This window comes from Equus quagga, chromosome 15, assembly GCF_021613505.1.
Source record: "Equus quagga isolate Etosha38 chromosome 15, UCLA_HA_Equagga_1.0, whole genome shotgun sequence".
NCBI lineage: Eukaryota > Metazoa > Chordata > Mammalia > Perissodactyla > Equidae > Equus > Equus quagga.
Genome location: NC_060281.1, coordinates 49,936,813 through 49,959,823, shown reverse-complemented (window position 1 = coordinate 49,959,823; position 23,011 = coordinate 49,936,813).

Genomic DNA, 23,011 nt, shown 5'->3' with positions numbered 1-23,011 from the left:
TAGACTGGAAAATATATAACTTTCTTTCCAAACTGCCTCCTAATGCGTGAGGTTTGGTCAGGCTGATCCCCAGATAACGTGGCACTCGGCTGCCCCATGGCACATCTCGGTGCTTCATTTCCTTGCCAATCTTTCTTGGCTGCATGACTTTTGATCATGGGAGGGCCTATAATATTTCTGCATTTCTTGTTCAGATTGTGAATTAATTCTGATAAACAAGCCAAATTCTGAGGCTTTTGGCTCCTTTTGTCTCAAGAAATGTGGTAAGCGAAAGGAATTCTGCAGTAACTATTTCTAATAGTTAAATATGATTTCTAGAATGTTCTGGATGAAGAACACTCCTACAATAAACAGTATTTGAGTGAAACAGAAGCTACCACACAAAAATACAGCTGTCAGGAAATACAAATTTCAGTCACATTGTATGAATTCAGCTTCATTTTGTGTTGGAATCATCATACTTAATGAAGAACTATTGGACATACTCCGTTTAAGATAAGAAATAGGACAAAAATATCTACTTTCATCACTTTTATTCAACACTGTACTGAAGGTCCTGGCCATTGTAATAAGGCAAGGAAAAGAAACAAAGGCATAAAGATTGGAAAAAAAGAAATAACCTGTTCTTAGATATAAATGACATGATTGCATACGTAGAAAATCCTTAGGAATCTACAAAACAACTGCTAGAAATAATAAATAAGTTTATCAACTTTGCAGGATCTAGGTCAACATATAAAAATCAATTTTATTTGTATATACTAATAGCAAACATTTGGAAAAAATAAAGTTTAAAAATTCATTTACAATAACACCAAGACATAAAATACTTAGGAATAGATTTAACAAAATTATAAAATAATGCTAAGAGATATTTAAGAAGATTTAAATTAATGGAGAGTTATACCATATTCATGGACTTTCTTTCTTGACTCAAGACACACTATTGTTAAGATGTCAGTTCTCTACTGATAGATTTAATACTTTCCCAATCAAAATACCAGAAGACTTTCTTTTTGGTCGAAATTGACAAACTGGTTCTAAAATTCGTATCTAAATGCAAACGATATAGATAGCCAAAACAATTTTGAAAAAGAAGGACAAAGTTGGAAGACTTATACCATCTGACTTCAAGATTTATTGTAAAGCTACAGTAATTAAGATATTGGTATTATGATAGACAAATAGATCAATGAAATAAAATAGAGAGTCTGGAAATAGATCCACACATATATGGTCAATCAGTTTTTCTCAAAAGTGCCAAGCAAATTCAGTGGAGAAAGAATAGTTTTTTCAACAAAGTTACTGAAACAACTGAATATTCACATGCAAGATTGAAAAATTAACTTCGATCCATACCTCACACCACAGAAAAAAACCAACTAAAAATGGATTGTAGGCCTAAATAAAAACTAAAACTGTTAAACTTTTAGAAGAAAACATAGGATGAAATCTTTTGACTTTGGTTTAGGAAAAGATTTTTTTAGTTATAGCAATCAAAGCCTAACCCATAAAAAGAAAAAATGAAAAATTGGATTTCATCAAAATTAAGAACTTTTGCTCTTAGAAAAAACACTGTTCAGAGAATGAAAAGACAGCCATATACTGAGAGAAAACATTTACAAATCACATATCTGATAAAAGACTTTTACTCAGAATATAGAAAGAACTCTAAGAACTCAAGAAAATAAACAATCCAACAACAACTAAAATAGACAAAAGATTTGAACAGATGTTCCACCAAAGAAGATATAGAGATGGCAAACCAGCACATGAAAAAATGTTCAACATCATTAGTCATTAGGGAAATGCAAAGTAAAACCACAATGAGATACCATTTCAGTGGAATGGCTGGAATTAAAATCTGACAACATCAAATGTAGGCAAGGATGTGGAGCAACCGGAACTCTCATTATTGTAAAATCACTTTGGAAAACTCTTTGGCAGTGTCATTTAAGTTCAACTTATGGCTCCCTAATAGCTCAGCATTCCACTGCCAGAGGTTAACTCAAGAAAAATGAAAGCATATATCCACAGAGAGACTTGTACAAGAATGGTATGTCAACGCTATTCAAAATAGACAAAAATTGGATACAACACAAATGTCCATTGACAGGAGAATATATAAACAAATTGTGGAATATTCATACAAGGAAATACTACCCAGTGGTAAAACGAATGAACAACAAATACATACAACAACATAAATGAATCTCAAAAACATGTGATCCTAAGAAGCAAGACACAAAAGGGTACGTCCTGTATGATTTCAACTATATGAAGTTCTGTACTAGACAAACTCATCTATGGTGATAGAAATCAGAAAGGTGGTTGACTTTGGGGTAGGAAAAGGGAAATTTCTGGGGTGATGGAGATACTCTGTGTCTTTACTGAGTGGTGCTTACACAGTGTATAGTTTTGCCAAAACTCATTGAATTGTGCACTTATGATCTGCACATTTCACTATGTATAAAATGTACCTAAAAAAAGAACAGCCATTGACTCTGAACACCTACTTTCTAACTCTTGCTTAAATTCTTCATGTTGGATTTTTTTGTTGTTGTCGCTGCTGGTGGTGGTCTTGTGGCTTGAAAAGGATGCTCTTAAGAACAAACACAAAGTTGTGTGTAAAACCGCGCATCTGATTACGCAGAGCAGTCACTTGTGGGAGCCTATCTCGTTTCATTATGGACACGTCTCGTTATGTGCAGAGAGAGCAAAGTGACTTGATGATTACACTGCCATCAAAGCAAGTGACAGGGCCAGTCAACAGCTAAGGCTTTGGCTTCAGGCTGATTCAGATTTGGCTCCAGCATTCCCCAGTCACGTGACTTTGGGTAAATTACTGATCTTCTTGTCCCCTTAGTTCCTCACCTGTAGACGAGGGGCATAATGCCCAACTCACAGAGTTATTAGGAGACCAGATAAGAAAATGCATGCAGATTGCTAGCACAGTGTCTGTAAACAATATTAAGAATAAAATGAGAATCGCTCTTAGTATAGATATATAACACTCTAGAGAATTTTGGAATTTCATTCAGAAATTTTTCTGAAAGTTTCTAGAAACATTCCCTTAGATGTTTTTCCCACTAAATGAATCAGTTAGTTTGTGATAAAGAAAAAGAATTGGGTCCCGTGGATTCACATCTCTCACCCTCCCACAAGATTATTTTCACCTCCCACTCCTGTCTTTATCTCCCGGTCTCACCTCTACGTTTACCTCGCAGAGAGGGGAGAGGTTCTCAGATTCCGATTTCACAGAATTGAGATGCAACATTTTGTTCATTTTACATATCGTTGAGATCCGGGTTACTTTAAGATTGCTTATGGCCTTAAATGGAAAAGCCTGGAACCTTAGCATCTATTCACAAAGCAGGTGAAACGTGACCATCTCGAATAGTTTTCGATGTCGGAGTCAGTGCCAATCTGATGATACTCAAGGTGCACAAATACAGCCAGTCAAATAGGTTCCCAGAAAGGAGATAAGCTTCCAGAATGGCCCGAGTTGTGTCCTGAGCTATCCCGTGTCCTCCTCTGACCCCTCTCCCCAAGACAAGAGTTGTGTAACATCTTGTTTAATTACCGCCTTTCACAGCTAAGGGATCTGTGTGACATGCAGAAGCTGCTCACCTTTTCAGGGCTCAGTCAGACAGATCTGGGAATGGAGCCCAAGCTGTCCAGAGCTCACAACTCTCCCACATGGCCAAGACCAGAGACCAGCTGCCAGTTTTCTCTGTATGTTGGTCCTGGTTCAGGCAGATTTGGGGCGTTCCTGGTACCCTGCAGTGCGCCTGTCACCCTATGGCCTTCTTTGACTGAGCTCCATGTTCTGTCTTCCCCGAACGACCACAGCACTTACTCCCTCCCCCTCTCATTGACACACACACAAAACTGGGGAATGCTTAAGTGCTCTGAAGAAGGCAAGAAGATCTGAGTTCAAGTCCTGCTTTACTGACCACAGGACCTTGGGCCAGTTCAAACCTCATAATCTCTGTTTCTGTAAGATCAGTCTAATAACAGCACTTGGCTGTTTTCCCAAGGATTTGGTGAGATAACATATGTAAAATGCATACCAAAGACCCTGCGGCTTAATGCAGTCAGCCATTATTCTTACTACATTTACTAATTATAATAATTTTTTCTCTTGTTCTCTGGTTGTTGCCTATAGGTAAAAACTCAAGTCCCAAATTAGATTGTCATTTATGGGAGGGTGAAGACAGTTTGAATATTCTTTTCATATATCCCACTGTATGAGGGGTGGTGCTGGGGGTCAGGGGCAATATCAATAACAGCTTAATAATTAACTATAGGTGACTTGATAGGCTTCTTGATAGGACATGATTTGCTATGCTTCTCCATATACAATTTACATATGCATAATGGACGGGTGATCTGACCTAATTACTCTTATATTGCAAGCTCTTCCCTAAAACCTTATTCTGGAGACACGTTGTCTACATGTAGATGAAATATGTATATATATGGCTGGTTCATCTTATCCTTTTCTTTAAAAAATCTGTTTCTCTTCAGTAAGCCCAGGTTAAATCCTGATGGGATATTAGTTGCCCTCTTCCTTTCTGAAGGAGGACATGGGATCAAGGCGTTATTCAGCAGATGACAAAGGGTTGTTTTTATCCTCCTAACTAGTTCAGTTACAGTGTATTTGTTACGGTGGAAAAGACGGCCATCGCTCCTGGCAGGAACACAGAGAATTGGGTGACACAGAGAGAAAGGCCAGCTGGATCACTGCAAGAAGCGTCCTCAGGTGACCCAGGCTTTTTAGGGAGAAAACAAGAATGTCCTCACTGCTGAAGACAGCGGAGGTGATGTGCTTCACGTCAGGTTAGGAAATGAGTCCAGCAGTTGCCTCAAGAGAGAGTTGCCTGCCCTCGCTGGTCAGTAGGACAGCATGCCCTGTGCAGGGCTTCACGTGACCCTGCCTGCTTGGGGACCAGGAGAAGGGCTCCTTTCAGCAGAGCTCAAGGGTGGCCAGTGTGTCTGAGTGTTGGCTTCCTGCTTCACACCTATCAAGACTAGAACAAAGTCGATGACCCCACAGCCTTCAAGACCGACTAGTGTTCCTTGTAACTCTGAGGAGAGAGGCTTGGAAATATTTTTACACGCTTTTCACATCCTTTTGTAAGAGGCTAGCATGAGGATGAGAGGATGGATAGCAAGGGTTTGTTCCTTCTCTGCGGCCTCTCCACATCCCAGGCCCACAGGACACACAAGAGACCAGGACTGAGAATCCCAAGATACAAACAGAACACCAGAGAATTCCCGGAATCCATTTTCCGCTGCCCAACCGTCGCCTGTGTCTCAAAATGGCTCCCTAGGACTCTTGTCCATTCCCATTCTCCAGGATTTCAGTTGTTGCTTTCCACTGAGCCACTTACTTGCGTGAGATATGAAGTTAAATCAAAAATTGAGATGCGCAAAAAATGTAGTTTTTTTAAATTTCTTTTTTTGTGTTTGGTAACAATTTAATTTCTATTTTGTGCCCTCGTGCAACCAAGTGGTGAAAACCTACTCTTAGCCAAATCAGGGTCCTCCACTCTTTCTCCAAGCCTACGTCTATTCTCCAGGAGGCATTCAGTACTGAAATATAGGGGGTGGGGAGCAGGAGGGTCATCTTGGCCTGGGTGTTCTCGCATGTGGCCTCTGTTGAGATGCCCTTTTCTCTCTCTCTCTCTCTCCCATGCCTGCACCACTCTTGGGAGCACAGGAAACATATCACTGGGCCCAGTCCACACTGAGGGATGCCTTCTGAGAGTTGCCTCAAGGACATCCTGTAGACACGCTTCACAGACACTTCTGCTTCTCACCTTGCCAGGCATGGTGGAATTAGGTGGAAGGAGAGGTGGGAGTTACCATCCACCATGGGCTGCCCTGGGCCCAGGGCACAATTGTCTCTGCAACTCAGGGGTTTCTGTCACTTCTTCCCCTGACTTTCCTACTTGGCTGGGCAGAACTCAAGACCCAATAGCATCTCAGCTCTCTTTCTCTTCCTTTCAATTTTCCTCTCCCTCACTCCTCTAGTCCAGAGACTCTTTATCTAGTCCCTGGATGGGGAAACCTTGCTTTTATATCATCATATATTTTTAAAGCTCTGAGTCTCCAAGATTGTATTAAGCCCCCTGTCCCCAACTCTGTGGTCTAGTTCAGTTCTGCCCTTTGACCTGGATAAATGGGAGCCCTGCCCCAGGCCCCATGCCCCAGGGAACTCTGAACTTTGAAGTGTCTTCTTTGAACCTTTCTAAATTCTTCTCTGGCCCCTGAAAGGTATATTGGCCCCATCTCCATTTCTCTCCTTTGGAGTACTGCTAACCCTTTATTCCACATGGGGATCCATCAGATACCCAAGGGGCCCCAGACCTTGCACCTATAGAATCATCCAAGGCCCCCAGTACTGGGCTCTGGTTCTGGAAGGATAGTTTGGTGGGGAGATCACTCCTACTGGACAGAGCAGTATTTCTTTCTCAGGATTGTATGAGCTTGGACTACCTTGCTACTGACATGCTGATTTTTAGTGGCTCAAATTGTTTACATGGACAGTTCCCCACTCCCTGCAAAAATACTTGCCTAGCACCCTGCATACCCTAGGGTGACTTTGTTCTTGGATCTCCTTCTTTTACTGAGGCAATAAGCATAAAATATCAAGCTAATTGTAGAATAAAGGGAGGAGACATGGGGGTAAGAGAAAACACAGAGAAAAAGCACATCAGCAAATCTACCTAAATATTATGCTGTCATTCGCATGAAAAGTTGCACAGTATGTAGTCTGTATTGAGAGTCAAAAGATGAGTTCTATTTTGAGTTCTAGTCCTGGCTTTGCTGCTAACTAGCTGTGTGATCTTAGGCAAGGCACTTTACCTCTCTGGGCCTGTTTCTTCATCTTTAAAATGAGATGGATGGGTGGAAGGGTGGATGGCTGGATTTATGGGTGGATGTGTGGGTGGATGGGTGGATGAGTGGGTGGATGGGTGGGGGGTGGGTAGAAGGGTGGATGGGTGGGTGGATGGATGGGTGGGTGGATGGGTAGGTGAGGAAGCTTGCTTGGCAGACGGTGGAGAAAGAGGAGGGAGAGCTGAGACTGCCAGGCTCTCCAGCCCTATTTAGATGCTACAAATTTACCATTTCCCTAGCCATCTTCCCTGCTCCATCTCTACCTATTGCTTTCTTTCAAGAGGATCTTGGTGAGGTAGTTGAAAAGATGACTGCAGGAGTTAGAAAACCTGAATTTTTCTTCTACAATGCTTTTTGTGCCCTGGGTGACATTTGGGCAATTCAGAAACTCTCAAAGTGTCTGCTTCCTTATCAGTAAACTGGAGTTAATGCTATCTGTCTTATCTATCCTGCATGAGTTTGTGAGGATCAAATATGATAATGGACAATGGAAAATGCTCTGCAGCCAGGAAGCCCGCATGTGAGGTCATGTTTTGCGAGGTATTATTGGGACCACTCCTCTCTCTTTACTCCCCTTTACAGCTGCCGGGGAGACTCGTATATGTCTTACACTAAATGTTGTTCCAGAGGACTTCACAGCTCCCGAAAGAAACAGAGTAACAAAAATCACAGAATAAAATTGTTACCACGTTGTGCTCATCACATGCCAGTGAAAAGGACTTCGTTTGTTCTCTTATTTCTGTTATTAAGGCACTGAAGTCAGAAGGTATACGGTTATTACAGGGAGAGTGAAAACCAGGGGCTTATCTTTCTGAATAAGTGTGGTTTTCCATCTGAACTAAATGAAGCAGTGGAAAATTCCCAGCAATGTGCTGAGCCAACATTTCGGCATCTGTGGGATAAATCAGGTTATCTGTGGAGACACGACAGTGCTAAAGGTGAACGCTAAAGTTGTCCTCTCGTTAAACACCCATACTAAGTTTGTAAGAGGACTGCCACATCTTATCCCTTAAACCTGAGCCAATTACTCTTGGTCACTTCTTAAATAATTCTTATTTTGTGGCATCATAAAATCTTAGACTCTGAAGAAAACTTTAAATGATCTAATCCGACCTTCTCCTTAGTGTGGTGGTTCTCAAAGTGTGTCCCTGGACCAGAAGGCATCAGAGCATCCCCTGGGAACTTATTAGAAATGCAGGTTCTTGGGCCGTGCCTCGACTTACTGAATCAGCAGCTGGTAGTGAGACCCAGGGATCGGCAAACAAGTCTTCCGGGTGATTCTGATAGATCTAAAACTTGAGAACCAAAATCCTCATTCATTACTTCCCTAAATAGTATACCTGCAGGATGATCTTTGTGGCCTCTAGTTGAATATTTCTGGTGACAGGGAGCTCACTACTTCACATGGCATCTGGTTAGAAGCCCTAGCAATTAGATATTTTCTCATTACTATGAAGTAAATCTGACTTCTTGCCACTTCCACCTGCTGGCCTTGGCTCTATCCTCTGAACGCAATTCAGAGTTATAGCTGACTAGAGATCACTGGTAACTGGGCTAATTATTCACCTAGTAGGAGCCGGGAAGGAGTGAATACAGGAGGATAAACTGGGAGGGAGGCCAGTGCGCTGCATTTTCCTTTCAACCAAATAAAACAGCGAGATTAAGGGCTGTCCCCGGCATTTGTGAGATTATGATAAATATCAGTATTAATAACAATAATGACAGTAATAATTACCCACGGCTCGGTTTGGATGCAGGTCAAGAAACCATCCAAATCAAATTACATGTAAGAAAAATATGTGTGTTCAGTGCTGGGAGCATTTTCAAAGAGGAAGAAAAATTGACGCTGTGAAAAGCGTTTCACCTTGTGGTGGGGCTAACGTCTCCCTTCCACTCCAAGGAGGCTGTCAGAGAAAGGAATCACCCGCAGGGTAGAGACGCTTTACGGTGGGGTCCCAGCCCAGCTCCCACCAGGTGTGTGTACAGTGACAAGGGCTGGTGGGGAAAAATAAGTCTTTTCCTGGTCACCCCACAACCCGGGACACTTTGAATGAGTACACTTGTTTGGCCAGATTTTATTAGTCATGGTCTTTTCTGTTGGTTTCCCGTGGGCATTTGGCAGAAGCAACAGGGAGAGAGTGTCATACTGTCACAGTGGAATCATCGAGCAGCCAGGCCAGGAGGGTGGTGGCGCCCCGCCTGGAGGGACTCAGTCTCCGCTGCACTCTGTCCAGTCTTAGTCTCTTCTTATTCCAGTCTCTCTTCTCTGAGGACTGAAGGCACTGTCAGCTCTCAGCCTTGCCAGGGCACTCTCACAAATGGATTTTCCTCCCCCCAATTTGAGCCTGGAGAGTGTTTACTTCCTGTCAAACCCCAGGGACCTGCTGATTTTTCCCATTACTGCAAATTGCTGCTCTCTGGCGCTTCGCATTTGTTATTAAGATGCAATCAGGGTTTCCTAACTGATTAACAGCCTCACGCCTCAGCCCCCAACCCTCACACCTGACTGGGAGGCCGTGGCAGCGGGAAACAGAATCCCCTGGCTGCTGGGTGTCCCGGCCTTCTGTTCTGCTGGGGGCTCATGGGTTGGGGTGGGCAGCTGGGACAGGACGGACCAGGAAGGAGCACAGAGGCGCTGGGCTCCACTGTGAATGCCGGGCCTGCTGAGAAGGAATTTGGTGTCTCTCAAGTGCCCAGGAATGGTGGTGGGTGTTGGGCCGTGTGACAGGCCTCTGGAATCATGACGGCTGATGACTGCCCAATGAGGCAGAGGCCAGGCTGAGCCGGGCCTTCCAGACGAATAAACACAGAGCATCTCTTAAGGCTGAGTGGCAGGATGATGAGCACACGGTGACGGCCTGCCCAGAATCATGTCAGTCAGCGTGCTCCGAACAGCTCCAAGCCTGCCGCAGAGACAGCCCCCATATCCCCCTCCCACCTGAGGGCCTCCCACCCACCCGCCCCTGTCAAACCTGCTCAGCCCCTTCTTCGAGTCTGTCCGTGCTTGCAGCCAACAAAATGCACACAAGCGCACGTCCATGCACTTCCAGCAGCTTCTGAGCACACATTCCACTAACTCCTGGTCCAAGCTTGCTTTCTTCATGACATTGTGATCCCTTTCTCTCCTCTCCTCGGGCTTGTTCTTTTTAAGTGTCTGCATTTTCAATAAACAAGTGTCTTAGCCCTTGCCCTCACTGCAGCTTCATTGTTGCATGAGAAAAAGAAAAGCCCTCGAAGATTCTGGACGCAGAAGTCTTACTGAATCACCGAGAAGTAAGAGGGCGAGAGGGCTGGAGGAGAAGCCAGCATCACAGCTGTCCCAAATCCAAGCAAATGCTTCAAAATTTGAGGGCTGGACCGGTCGAGCTCGAGTTCTCTGTGCGCTGCTGCACACAGGTCAGAGCTATGTGGGGATCTGGCGCCGAGGTGACGCCGGTCCTGTGTCGCCTGATTTTCATTAGATCTACTGCATGTATTTTTGGAAGAAAAAAATAAAGAGAAGGACGGTAAGGGAGAACGATAGGGAGGGGGATTTTCAAACCACTACAAGTGTCCAGACGTGAAAAGAGACCATAGCCCGTTCCAGCTCTGCCTGGTCCGGTGACTGTCTCTGTTGTCTCTGTCTGTTTTACTGGCTCTAAAATAATAAATCTATCTCATTGGGTTGTTATGAGGCAAACACAAAGGATTGTATCCAAATATGTCAGATTTACTTTTTTCTTTCTTTTTCTTGGGAAAGGGGGTGGTTAGGACAATGTCTTTATTTAAAAAAAAAAAATCGAACCATTTTTGGCATCATTTAAAGACCAAGATGAAAACTTCCTTAAGACCAGAAGGGATTGTGGCTCTTTTATCCTCCCACGGAGAAAAAGTTCAGATACTAGACGCTAGAGTTGCATTATCCGATCCTCCCTACTAGTTGCATCGCTTTCTCCTGGCACACTGCTTAGCCAGCCCAAAGCTGACAAAGGCACAGCCTTGATCCAGGACCCTCCCAGGCCACTCAGGGAGCTCTCCTGGGTACAACATTAAGAGCAGGATGTATGGCCAGTGACAGAGAGATGAGAATGGTCACTGACTTTAGAGGGGAAACATCTCAGAATGTGTTTAAGGAGACGGACAGAGGATGGGAATCGGGTAAAGCAGAGAGAAAGTTTATGGAAGGGATTTCCAAGGAGTGTACATGGTGAGTGGGCTACGAGTGGGCCAACAGGCATTGTTCACTGGAGGCAGCTAGAGCTCCTGAGTCTTTTCCAGCTGTGGGCTGTGGGGCATAGAGAGAAGGCCTAGTATACATGGAATTGGAGCCTCAGATTATAATTAGAATCCCGAAAGAAAAGGAGAGAGAGAATGAAACAGAAATGAAATTTGAAGAGATAATAGCCAAGAATTCCTCTAAAGTGAAAAAAGATATCCAGCCACAGATTCTAGAAACTCAGTAAACCCCAATAGGATAAATACAAGACAAATGCATCTAGATATGTCATGGTCTGATATATCAATGCTGAAAATGAGAGAGAAAATCTTAATAGCTAGATCAACAAAAAAAGACATATTACTTTCAAAGGAGCAACACTAAAACTAACACCCGACTTCTCAAAAGAAATGATGGAAGTCAGAAGATAGTAAAATGATGTCTTTAAAATTCCATAATCATAGTGGGAGATTTTTCAACTGTAAGAAAATGATAAACAAGCAATCAAGTCAGTAAGTCTATAGAACGTCGGATCAACGAATTGATGCATTAGGTCCAACAATGTGACCTATTAACACATACCGAAGATGCACCCAACAAGGGTAGCACATGCATTCTTTTCCAGTGCATATGAAACATTTTCCAATATTGATTATATGATGGGCCCTAAAGCAAGTTTCAACAAATTTTAAAAGACTGAAATCATAGTCTTTGGCAACAGTGGAATTAAGCTAAAAATCAATAACAAAAATGAATGAAATGATAATAATATATGGCTTATTAAAGTGTGTGCTTGTAGGAAGCATATAGCCTCAAATGCATATATTAGAAAAGAAAAAAGGCTAAAAAATAATGATATAACTATTCATATGAGGAAGTCAGGAAAATAAAACACAGCTAGACCCTAATGTAATAGAGACAAGGATTTAATGAAAAAGATGACAAATATATAATAGAGAAAATGAACAAAGTCAAAGTTGGTGTTTTGAAAAGACTAATAAAATTAATAAATCCCTAGGAAGACAGGAGACTATGTATTTGTGTGTGTGTGTGTGTGTGTGTGTGTGTGAGAGAGAGAGAGAATACAAATCATCAACGTCAGGAATGAAAACAATGTAAAGATCCTCGTTACATTAAAAAAAAGATGATATTATGAACAACTTTGTGCCAATACATTTGATAATTTATAAAACTTTTTTTATCAGAATGAATACAGAGAGAAATAGGATTCTGAATAGTCCAATATCGATTAAAATTGGATCCATTATTAAAAACCTTTCCCTGAAGACAGATTCAGGCCCAGATGGTTTCAGCAATGAATTTTTCTAAACTTTAATAAATAAATCACATTGATCTTATGTAATTCTTCTAGAGAATAAGAAAATAAAACAAAAGACATTTTAAAACTTGTTTTATAAAGCCAGATATAATTTAAAATGATGCAAAGACATCACAAGACGGAACAATTAGAAGTGAATCTCTTTCATGAACATAAATTTAAAATTTTTTATCAAAATATCAGCAAGTCAAATCCAATGATGTATAAAAAGTACATATCACAACGGATTTGGGTTAATTCCAGAGATATAGGAATGGTTTAATAATCAAAAGAGAAACATTGTAATTTTTCCCATTAATAGAATAAAGGAGAAACAGAAATTGACTGTAGAATAATAGAATATAGAATAATAGAAGTAGAATACAGGAGATCTGACCATCTCAATAGATGTAGAAAAAGCTTTTGATAAAATTCCATATGCATTCCTGATAAAATCCTTGCATATCAAAATAAAAATAGAAGGCATTTCTTTAATCTGATAAAGGGCAAACACAAAAAATACCTACTGCAAACATCGTGCTTAAAGGCAAGATACTGAGAGCCATCCCTTGAGATTAGGAACGAAAAAAGATGCCAGATCACTTTCCTTCAGTGTTGTACTAGAATCTCGAGCAAGAAAAAAGAAATAAAAGCAATGAGATTTCAAAAGGAAGATTTAGCACTATTGATATTTGTGATGATATGATTATGCATTTAGAAAAAGACAAAAGAATTATAGAAAAGCTATTAGAATCACTAAGTAAACTCAGCAATGCCACTGAATATGACACTAGTGTAAGCTATCAATTGTATTCCTACATCCTAGCAACAATTACAAAGGAAATAAAATCCACGCCATTTACAATAGCATCCCAAAACATCAAAAATCTATACTAAATCTGATAAAAAATGTGCATAAAAACATTGTGAGAGAAATTAAAGAAGGTCTAAATAAAAGAGAAATAGACTCTTTTATTTATGGATTAGAAGATTCAGTATTATAAAGAAACCAACTGATCTAAATATTCAGGATTTAGGATATTTAGGACATTTTATTTGTTTTGCTTTTTTTCTTTTTGGAAAAAGTGACTGGCTGAATATAAAAATTTATATGAAAATGCAAAGAATAATAGCCAAGTACTCCTTGAATAAGAAAAATAAAATTAGAGGGTTTACTATATTAAGAGAGATTATAAACTACAGCAGAGAGCATAGTATTCATGTAAAAAGAAATATTAAGCAATGCAGCAGAAGAAAGTAGTAAAAACAGACTAATTCATATAAAGTTACTTGATTTATAACAAAGTTAACAAGCAATACATTGGTGAAAAGATGGTTTTTTTCCAATAATTTTCTCAGTCAATTAGATATCCATATGGAAAAATATCTTGATTCCTATTTTGCATCATGTAAAAAAAAATCAGTTCCAGGAAAATTACAGATCTAAATGTGAAAGCTAAAATAATACAACTTCTAGATGAAAAATAGGGATCTATCCATGACCTTAAGGTGAGCAATTGTTTTTCAAGTGGGACACAAAAATGTAATAACCATAAAATAAGTAATTGATAGATTTAACTACATAAAAATATAAGAACTTCTATTCATGAAAAGAAAACATTAAGAGACTAAAAATCAAGCCAAGGAATGGGAAAAGATATTGGCAACATATCTATCTGACAAAAGTTTCCTATCCAGAGTAGGTAAAGAAATCTCATTAACTGAAAAGAAAAAGACAGATAATTCAATAGATGAGTGGGCAAAAGTCATGAACAGGCCTTCAAAAAGAAACTATCCAAATGGCTAATATACATATGTAAAGGTATTGAATCTCATTAGTCTTTAGAGAAACGCAAATTTAAACCATAATGTGATACTGCTACACCTCCACTATAGTGGCTAAAATTTAAAAGACTGACAATACTAAGTGTTGATGAGAATGTGTGGTACAACGGCAATTCTGATCTCCTATATCTGTAGTGTCATGCAGTGTAAATTGGTGTAACACCTTGAGAAACGATGTCAGTGTCTACTAAGAGCTGAACCCACCCACGACTCAGCAATTCCACTTCTCATGTTAGCTGAGCAGCCCTTCTACTTGCCATCTTCCAGTTCTGCTCCCTTGTGGATGGATGTCCAGTGCTTTTGAGGGCCCAAGAGAGGAGTGCCTCATTGTGGCTGTTCTCTGTCCAGGGTGCCGTCTCCCGGGACTTGCAAAGCTGCAACCTCCTGGTGACCAAACAGTGCTGCCTTTCCTACCACCCTCCCTGAGCCCAAGCCAAGCTGATTTCCTCACAGACAAGGGGAGCAGGTCCCTCTCCCAGGTGTGTGCTATACTTTGTAACTGAGGCCCCAAAGCAGGTCTGCTTGTGCCTCCATTCTCACAAACCCTCTTGGCTTTTAAAGTATTTCTTTTGCCTGCTGGCCCTCTCTCTGTAGACCAAGGCCACAGACGCCGTGCTGTCCCTCCCATCTCTGTCTTTGCCCGTAGGTGCCTGTCATCAACCTCCTCAAAGGGTAAACAGACACCGGTAGGCTACTTGTGACACTGGTTCATCAGATACCCAAGTTTTAGCTCCTGCTTTAGGCCCCTTGGGCCCGTGCCACATGGCGTGTCAGTTAGGAATGCTTTGGGATGCAGATATGCTCTGCATAATGGCGTTTTGGTCAACAATGGACTGCATATATGAGGGTGGTACAATACAATTACAATAGCGCTGAAAACTTCCTATCACCTAGTGACATCATAGCTGTCACAATGTCGTAATGCAACACATTATTCAGGTGTTTGTGGTGATGCTGGCGTAAACAAACCTACTGCACTGCCAGTCATACAAAAGTATAGCACATACAATTATGAAGAGTACATAATATTTGACAATAGTAATAGATGACTATGTTACTAGTTTATGTATTTACTATACTATCCTTTTAATGATTATTTTAGAGTGTACTCTTTCAGCTTATAAAAAAGGTTTACTGCAAAACAGTATGCCATGTTATGCTGGCAGCAACCCATACACCATGGGTTTGCTGCTTCTCTTGATTGCATCATTTTCCCTTGTGCTTGATTTAATCTTGCTTTGTTCATCATGGCCCCTAAGGGTACATAATCCCCTGCCAGTGTTGCCAGTAAGAGATCACGTTGAGTGATTGACTTGGAAACAAAATTAAAAGTGATTAAGGACTATGAAGGTAGAAAATCAGTGATGGTTATTGCTTGCCAGTCAGGCATGTTCCATTCCACCAGAGGTACAACCCTGCAGAACGAGACCAAAGTGATGGAAGCTGTTAAAGGATCTGCTTCATTGAAGGCAATGAGACTAACAAAAATTTGCGAAGGGCCTATATCAGACATGGAGAAACTAGTAATGACCTGGACTGAAGCCCAGACACAGAAGTGTGTCCCTCTCAGCACGATGATAAGCATGGCCAAAGCAAAAAGTTTGTTTGCGTAGTCGAAAGAAAAGGCTGAGCCTGACTACGGTGTTGAATTTACTGCTGGCTCTGGTGGTTTATATGATTCAAGAATCATTATTCATTATGTAACGTGAAAGTGAGTGGTGAGTCTGCGAGTGATGATGTGAATGCAGCCGCAGAATTTCTAGAAACTCTAGATAAGCTGACTGTGGAGGAAAATTACTTATCAGAGAAAATACTCAATATGGATGAAACCTCCCTATTCTGGAAATGGATGCTTGAAAGGGCTTTCATCCATAAGGAGGCCAAGTCAATGCCAGGTTTCAAGGCTTTTAAGGACAGGACAATAGTCTTGCTTGGGGGCAATGTTGCAGGCTACAAATTGAAACCCATGTGATCTGGCACACTGAGAACCCCAGGGCCTTCAAGCATATCAATAAGCACACACTGCCATTGTATTACAGAAGCAATGAGAAGTCATGGATGACCCAGCTCCTTTTCCAGGATGCCCTCCTGAATTGCTGTGCCTGCAAAATGGAGAAGTACTGTTTGGAGAATAACATACCTTTCAAGATTTTGCTTATTGTTGACAATGCTCCCAGACATCCTCCTTTTATTGGTGGTCTTCATCCCAACATCAAAGTGGTGTTTCTCCCTCTGAACACCCCCTCTTGGATCCAACCAGTGGATCAAGGAGTTATAGCAGCTTTTAAGGCCTCCTACCTGAGGAGGACCTTCACCCAGGCTATTGCTGCAACTGAGGAGACACTGATGCAATTCTGGAAGGACTGCAACATCAATGACTGCATCAAGAGTGTTGCTTTGACTTGTGGTGATGTCACCAAGGAATGTGTGAATGGCATCGGGAAGAGGATGCTCAAAATGTTCATCCATGACTTCAAAGGATTTGCCAAGGACGAGGATGTTACAAAAATCAACAAGGCTGTGGTTGAGATGGCAAACAACTTTAACCTGGGTGCGGATGAGGATGACACTGAGGAGCTCCTTGGGGGGGGGGGGGGGCGGCAGTTCCTGAGGACTTGACTAATGAGGAGTTGTTGGAACTGGAACAGGATTGCAAAGCTGAAGAAGAACCAAGAGAAAAGGAAACTATAGGAGAAGCAAAAGCAGAATCCTCAAGAAAATTCACAGTGAAGTGTTTAGCAGAAACTTTTGCAGACTTCGATAAGCTTCTTAAAAAGTTTGAAAACATGGACCTCATCACTGAAAGGTTTTTATTAAGAGAGAAAAATGTTCATGGTGCATTATCTGCTTACAAGCAAATCTATGAGGAAAGAAGAAATGGACCAAGCAAACAACCATGGCCATATTTCTGAAAAGAGTGACCCCTCCTCAAGAGGAGCCTCAGGCAGGTCCTTCAGGAGGTGTTCCAGAACGAGGCATTGTTATCATAGGAGATGACGGCTCCATGTGTGTTATTGCCCCTGAAGACCTTCCAGTGAAACAAGACGTGGAGGTGGAAGACAGTGACATTGATGATCCTGGCCCTGTGTATGCCAAGCCGATGTGTGTGTTTGTGTCTTAGATTTTAACAAAAAAGTTTAAAAAGTAAAAAAATATAAAAAATTTTAAAAATTAGAAAAAAGCCTATAGAATAAGGATATAAAGAAAGAAAATATTTTTTTACAGTTGTACAATGTGTTTTAAGCCAAGTTTTATTACAAAAAGTTAAAAAAAAATTTAAAAGTTTATAAAGTAAAAAAGTTACAGTAAGCTAGGGTTAATTTATTATTAAAGAAAAGTATTTTTTTTATAAATTTAGTGTAGCCTAAGTGTACAGTATTTATAAAGTCTTTGGAGGTGTATAATACTGTCCTGGGTCTTGACATTCACTCGCCACTCACCCACTGGCTCAAACAGAGCAACCTCCAGGCCTGCAAGCTCCATTCATGGTAAGTGCCCCATACAGGTGTACCATTTTTTATCTTTTATACCGTATTTTTACTGTAACTTTTCCATGGTTAGATACACAAATACTTAGCACTGGGTTACAAATGCCTACAGTATTCAGTACAGTAACGTGCAGTACAGGTTTTAGCCTAGGAGCACCAGGCTACACCATTTTGCCTGGGTGTGTAGTAGCCTATACCATCTAGATTTGTGTAAGTACATGCTATTGTGTTCAGACAATGGCAAAATCACCTAATTATGCATCTGTCGGAAGGTATTCCCATTGTTAAGGGACGCACGGCTGTAACAGAACTCTCAACCAGCAGTACCTTAAATCCACAGGTATTTTCTTTTCCACTTAAAAAATCTGGAGGTAGGGGCTGGCCCCGTGGCAGAGTGGTTAAGTTCGCACGCTCCGCTGCAGCAGCCCGGGGTTTCCCTGGTTTGAATCCTGGGTGCGGACATGGCACCGCTCATCAGGCCATGCTAAGGCGGCGTCCCACATGCCACAACTAGAAGGTTCCACAACTAAAATATACAACTATGTACTGGGGGGCTTTGGGGAGAAAAAGGAAAAACAAAATCTTTAAAAAAAAAAATCTGGAGGTAGGCAGAGGCTGGTGTTGGTTGGTTCAACTGCTCAGTTGAGTCTTCAGGGAGCCAGCTGTGCTCTCTCTGTTCACTCTTACACCCTTCATGTTGGTGTTGGCCCTTTGTCCTTGTCCTCGCCCTCTTGAGGCTCCAAAGTGGTTACTGCAGCTCAAAGCATCAAAACCATGTACAAGGCAGAAACAAGGAAAAGAGATAGTATAGCTCACTCTTTTCCCTGTCTCTTATCAGGTGGGAAAACCTTCCCATGTACCAACCCTCACCCTCAGCAAACCACGTGTCTCCCTGGCCAAAACCAAGTCACACCGGCACCCCTAGATATAAAGGACCCTGGTAAGTGAATGGTTGGTAGTTTGGAATAGCCTACCAACAGTGCTAGAAGACACTCGCTCAGAATAACAAACAGATGCGAGGATGATGTATAATCTGCCTACAACTCTGAAAAATCAAGTTGGATTTACCTGTTCAACTTGTCTTTCTTTGGGAACAGATACGTACTTGACTAATCTTTTCCATGCAGCCTTTGAAATTACTTGCTCCATTTTTCAGTGTTTGCAGTCAAAATGAGGTTTTCCTTTGGTAAATATAATGATTTCCTGATAAAAGTGCCAAATTATTTCATTGAGTGGTGCCTTTAGACTCTCCTCCGTGCTACTTGTTGGAACATCAGAGTCAATTCCCCCAGCGTCATTCTAGACAGTTTGATGGAGGAAAGGAATGAGAAGCCTCTGCTCAATTAAGGATCTGATTAATACAGGTGCGGTATGCAAATTGCTGACTTTCTAAACATTTGAATAAGATAAAACATACTCACAACGGCTCTTACTGTGTCTAGTCTCCTTTTCTAAATCTCTTAACATCTTCTTCCCAAACACTACCTGTTTTGTGTGGTAGGATGTTGGCTTTTTGTGACTGTTTTTGTTTTTCCTTCTTTTCTTCACCTGATTGCTCTCCCCCAGACTTGTGCTTCTCTCCCACTCTTGGCTGACTGTCTTATGTGGATGAAGCACAAACCTAGCTGAGAAAATGACAGGTTGCATGAACGTTTACACGAGTATTAAACCTAATTGCAATATATGCCCTGATCTGGACACGGCACCTCCCCTTGAACAATTGATACTTAGTTACGTATAAGGTGTTTTTAAAACCTAGTTCTATCATTGCTCGGTGAGTATTTCCAATCCTCTTTCCTAATGCCTTTACAACACTATACTGTGCCGGGAAGTCTATGTTATCATTCCCAATGTGGACTGAGGAGATAAATAGACAAATTGTTTCTGTTTTTGTACCTAACTCTATTTCATGTGTACAAATATACAAAGCGTATGGAAAAGAGTTGCTATTTAATGACTCCTTCAGTCAAAACATCCTATGCCTCTGCTTGCAGCTCTCAGTATGTTAAAGGTGTGATGTAGCGAAAAGCTGACGGCTTAAGGGGGAACCAAGAATAGAAGAGATGGTTTGGAAAATGCAGGATGTGCTAATTAAGAGGAAAGACAAAAAAGAGCCTGCACACAGGGTTTTAGGGCATGAAGAAGAGGAAAAAAATAGACTTTTAAAGTCAGAGTCTGAGAGATGGGCATGACTCATCATAATGAGTCAGGTGGCCATGAATCAGAGTTTCAAAATCAAGGTTTACACCTGCAGTCGAGCTCCATCTCCTGCACTGAGCAGTCACCAGAACCTGAGTTCAAGTCTCGAAGGCAAGGCAGAGGAAATAGCCATGAGGGACAGTTAATGACAGTGCAAGGCTAGTGTGGAGGGACTCTGCTGGCACATACACCGCCTTTAAAAGCTTTTTTTCACAGGCCCAGTTTAACTTGAGCATTAGGTTTTTCCAAAATGTGTCTTTTTATTTGTTTGCATTAAAAAACATGACTTTATTGATATGTATGTCACATACCATACCAACCCATCCATTTAAAGTTTACAGTTCAATGGTTCTTGGTATATTACATTATTAATTTTTAAAAATTATGATAAGATGCATCTAGCATAAAATTCACCACTTTAACCATTTTTATGTGTATGATTCAATGGCATCAGCTACATTCTCAATGTTGTACAACTGTCACCATGATCTATTTCCAAAACTTTTCCACCACCCAACAGTATCTTTTTATGACTTTAAAAGATGCCCTCTGTGGGGCCAGCCTGGTGGCATAGTGGTTAAGTTTGCATACTCTGTTTCCGCAGCCTGGGGTTCACAGGTTCAGGTCCCAGGCGGGGACCTAGCACCACTCGTCAAGCCACACTGTGGTGTCATCCCATATAAAATAGAGGAAGATTGGCACAGATGTTAGCTCAGCGACAATATTCCTCAAGCAAAAAGAGGAAGATTGGCAACAGATGTTAGCTCAGGGCCAATCTTCCTCACGAAAAGGAAAATGCCCACTTTGAGTGGGCAAACTGAAAATAATAGGCTCTTCCTTTGGGCTGTCACAACCTAGGCCTGGGTTTGTTTCGTGGTGGACAGAACATGGCTGGAATTCAGCCTGCACTCAGCCCACGGCCAGGCATGGTGTGTAGCATGCACCCTCACAACCTTTTACAGCAGCCCTGTTGATGCTGTCACCTCAGCCTGGGGTCCAGACAGAGCAAGGGCTTGTCATCCGAGGGGCGAGGCAACCGAAGAGAAGGGAGAGAGCATGTTCATTCGTTGAGCCCAGGTGCTGAGGCAGGCTGTGGACATACGTGTCCCCCCTGAAAAGGACTGCTCCTGCTGTATCTCCTCGCCCGGAGAACTGAGTGACTTCACCTGCCACAAAATGTCCCCTGCTTCTCCTGATTCTCTCGGAGACTTGGGTGTCCATGCAGCAGTACAGAATGGATGAGATAGAAGAAAGGGGTGCTTGTGCAGATGAAAAGAGGACCAAGGAAGGCCGAGCTATCAGGTCGCGCTTCTGTCCCCACCCCCTCAGATTAGCGTCCTGGGGCTGCAGTAAATAATTACCGCTACCGCATGGCCGTGTGCTGTCTGAAGGCTCCGGGCCAGAATCCTTTCCCACCTTTTCTAGCTGGTTCCACCATTCCTTGGCTGGTAGCAGCATCATTGCAAGCTCTGTCTCTGCCTTCTTGGCCTTCTCCTCTCCTCTGTGTGTCTCTGACAAGGACACTTCTCATTTGGTTTAGGGCCTGCTGGATAATCCACAATGATCTCGTCTCAAGATCCTTAATTACATCTGCACAGACCCTTTTTCCAAATAAGGTCACATTCACAGCTTGTGGGCTTAGGACATGGACATCTCTTAGTGGTGGCTACCATTCAGCCCGCTATACCCCTTTATGCCCTTGGCTGGCTGCAGTGGAGAATAAATCCTTGGATGCACCCACAGTTGAGACTCAGTGCTGTGTCACCACTGTATATTGTTCACAATGGGGGCAGAACCGAGGCCCAAGGCTGGTGCCAAATCTGCCATTTCTGAGTGATGCAACCATTTCCATTTAAGGTCTAGATCACGTGACACAACCTAACAGTAGGTGTCAGGCTGCTTATCGGGTGTGCACATGCCAGGACCCTGGCACCCCCAGAGAGACTCGGTTTTCTGGTGAGCCGTGGAGCGATGGTGCTGTGTAAGCTGACCTGTCTCCTCAGGTGAGAGCTAGAGATGGCCTGCGCTTGAGCAGAATTGCGTCTCTTTGAGCTGCTTCTCTTGAATCACGGATAGCTGAGATGCTGGTGAAGGAAATGCTTCCTTTTACACTGAGCTTCCTTTCCCGAAGAGTTGATGTAGAACTGAATCCTTTCAAGTCAGGCTCCTGATGTGGGGAAGGTTGGGCCCGCCAGCTGCCTTCTCAGCCTCTCAAGATGTCTTCCTCCCCACTTTCCCACGGCCTCCCATCCCCTATTTCGGCGAGGCCAGCGAGGTGGCAGGAGCTCACTTTAGAGCTCAAAGCTTGAACAGCTCCAAGGCTGGAAGAGGGGTGGGGAGGATTCTCTGCTTTGTTCTAGATGTTTTCTGCGAAGAGAATTTGACAGCTTCTTCTCCTTAACTCACATCTAGCTTTTCCCTTTTCTAAGGACTCACTTTTAGATAAGACAGTCCCGATAAAAAGGAGTCACAGAGTACGGCGAACAGGGTTTACCACGTGCTTAGCGGCATATGTATGTATGTACTAAACTTTGGGAAGATTAGAAGATAAGAAAAGAAGCAAAGTAGCCGGAGGCTCGACATACGCACGTAAACACGAATGAGACATAATTTCAAAGCTTCATTGATGGACAACGTCAATGTGGAGAAATCCGTGGGAGAGCTACATGGTGGCTTCCGTTCTGGCCGAGGAACAAAGGTTGACTGGAGGAGCACGTTTTCCACGTGGGTGAGAGGACATCTAGGCGAAAGAGTGGATTCTGGGAGGCAAGACTAACAGGGGGACTGAGAGGTAAACTGTGTGCAAATGGAAGTACAGGGATAAGTGGGAATCTTAAACAGGAAAGGAAGAGCAGAGCGGAAGGCCGGGGTTGTTACGCGAGGTGAGCAAGACTCCGAGGCTCTGGTCTGCATCGCATGGTGAACACCGGGGGAAGCCCGGGAGAGCCATGTCTGTGCACTGAAGGGCGCAGGCATCCGGGAAGCCTGTGAAGTTAACTATTTCTATTCTTGCTTCTAAATGTATGGGTGGGATTCGGACCTGTCCTTAACACATTTAAA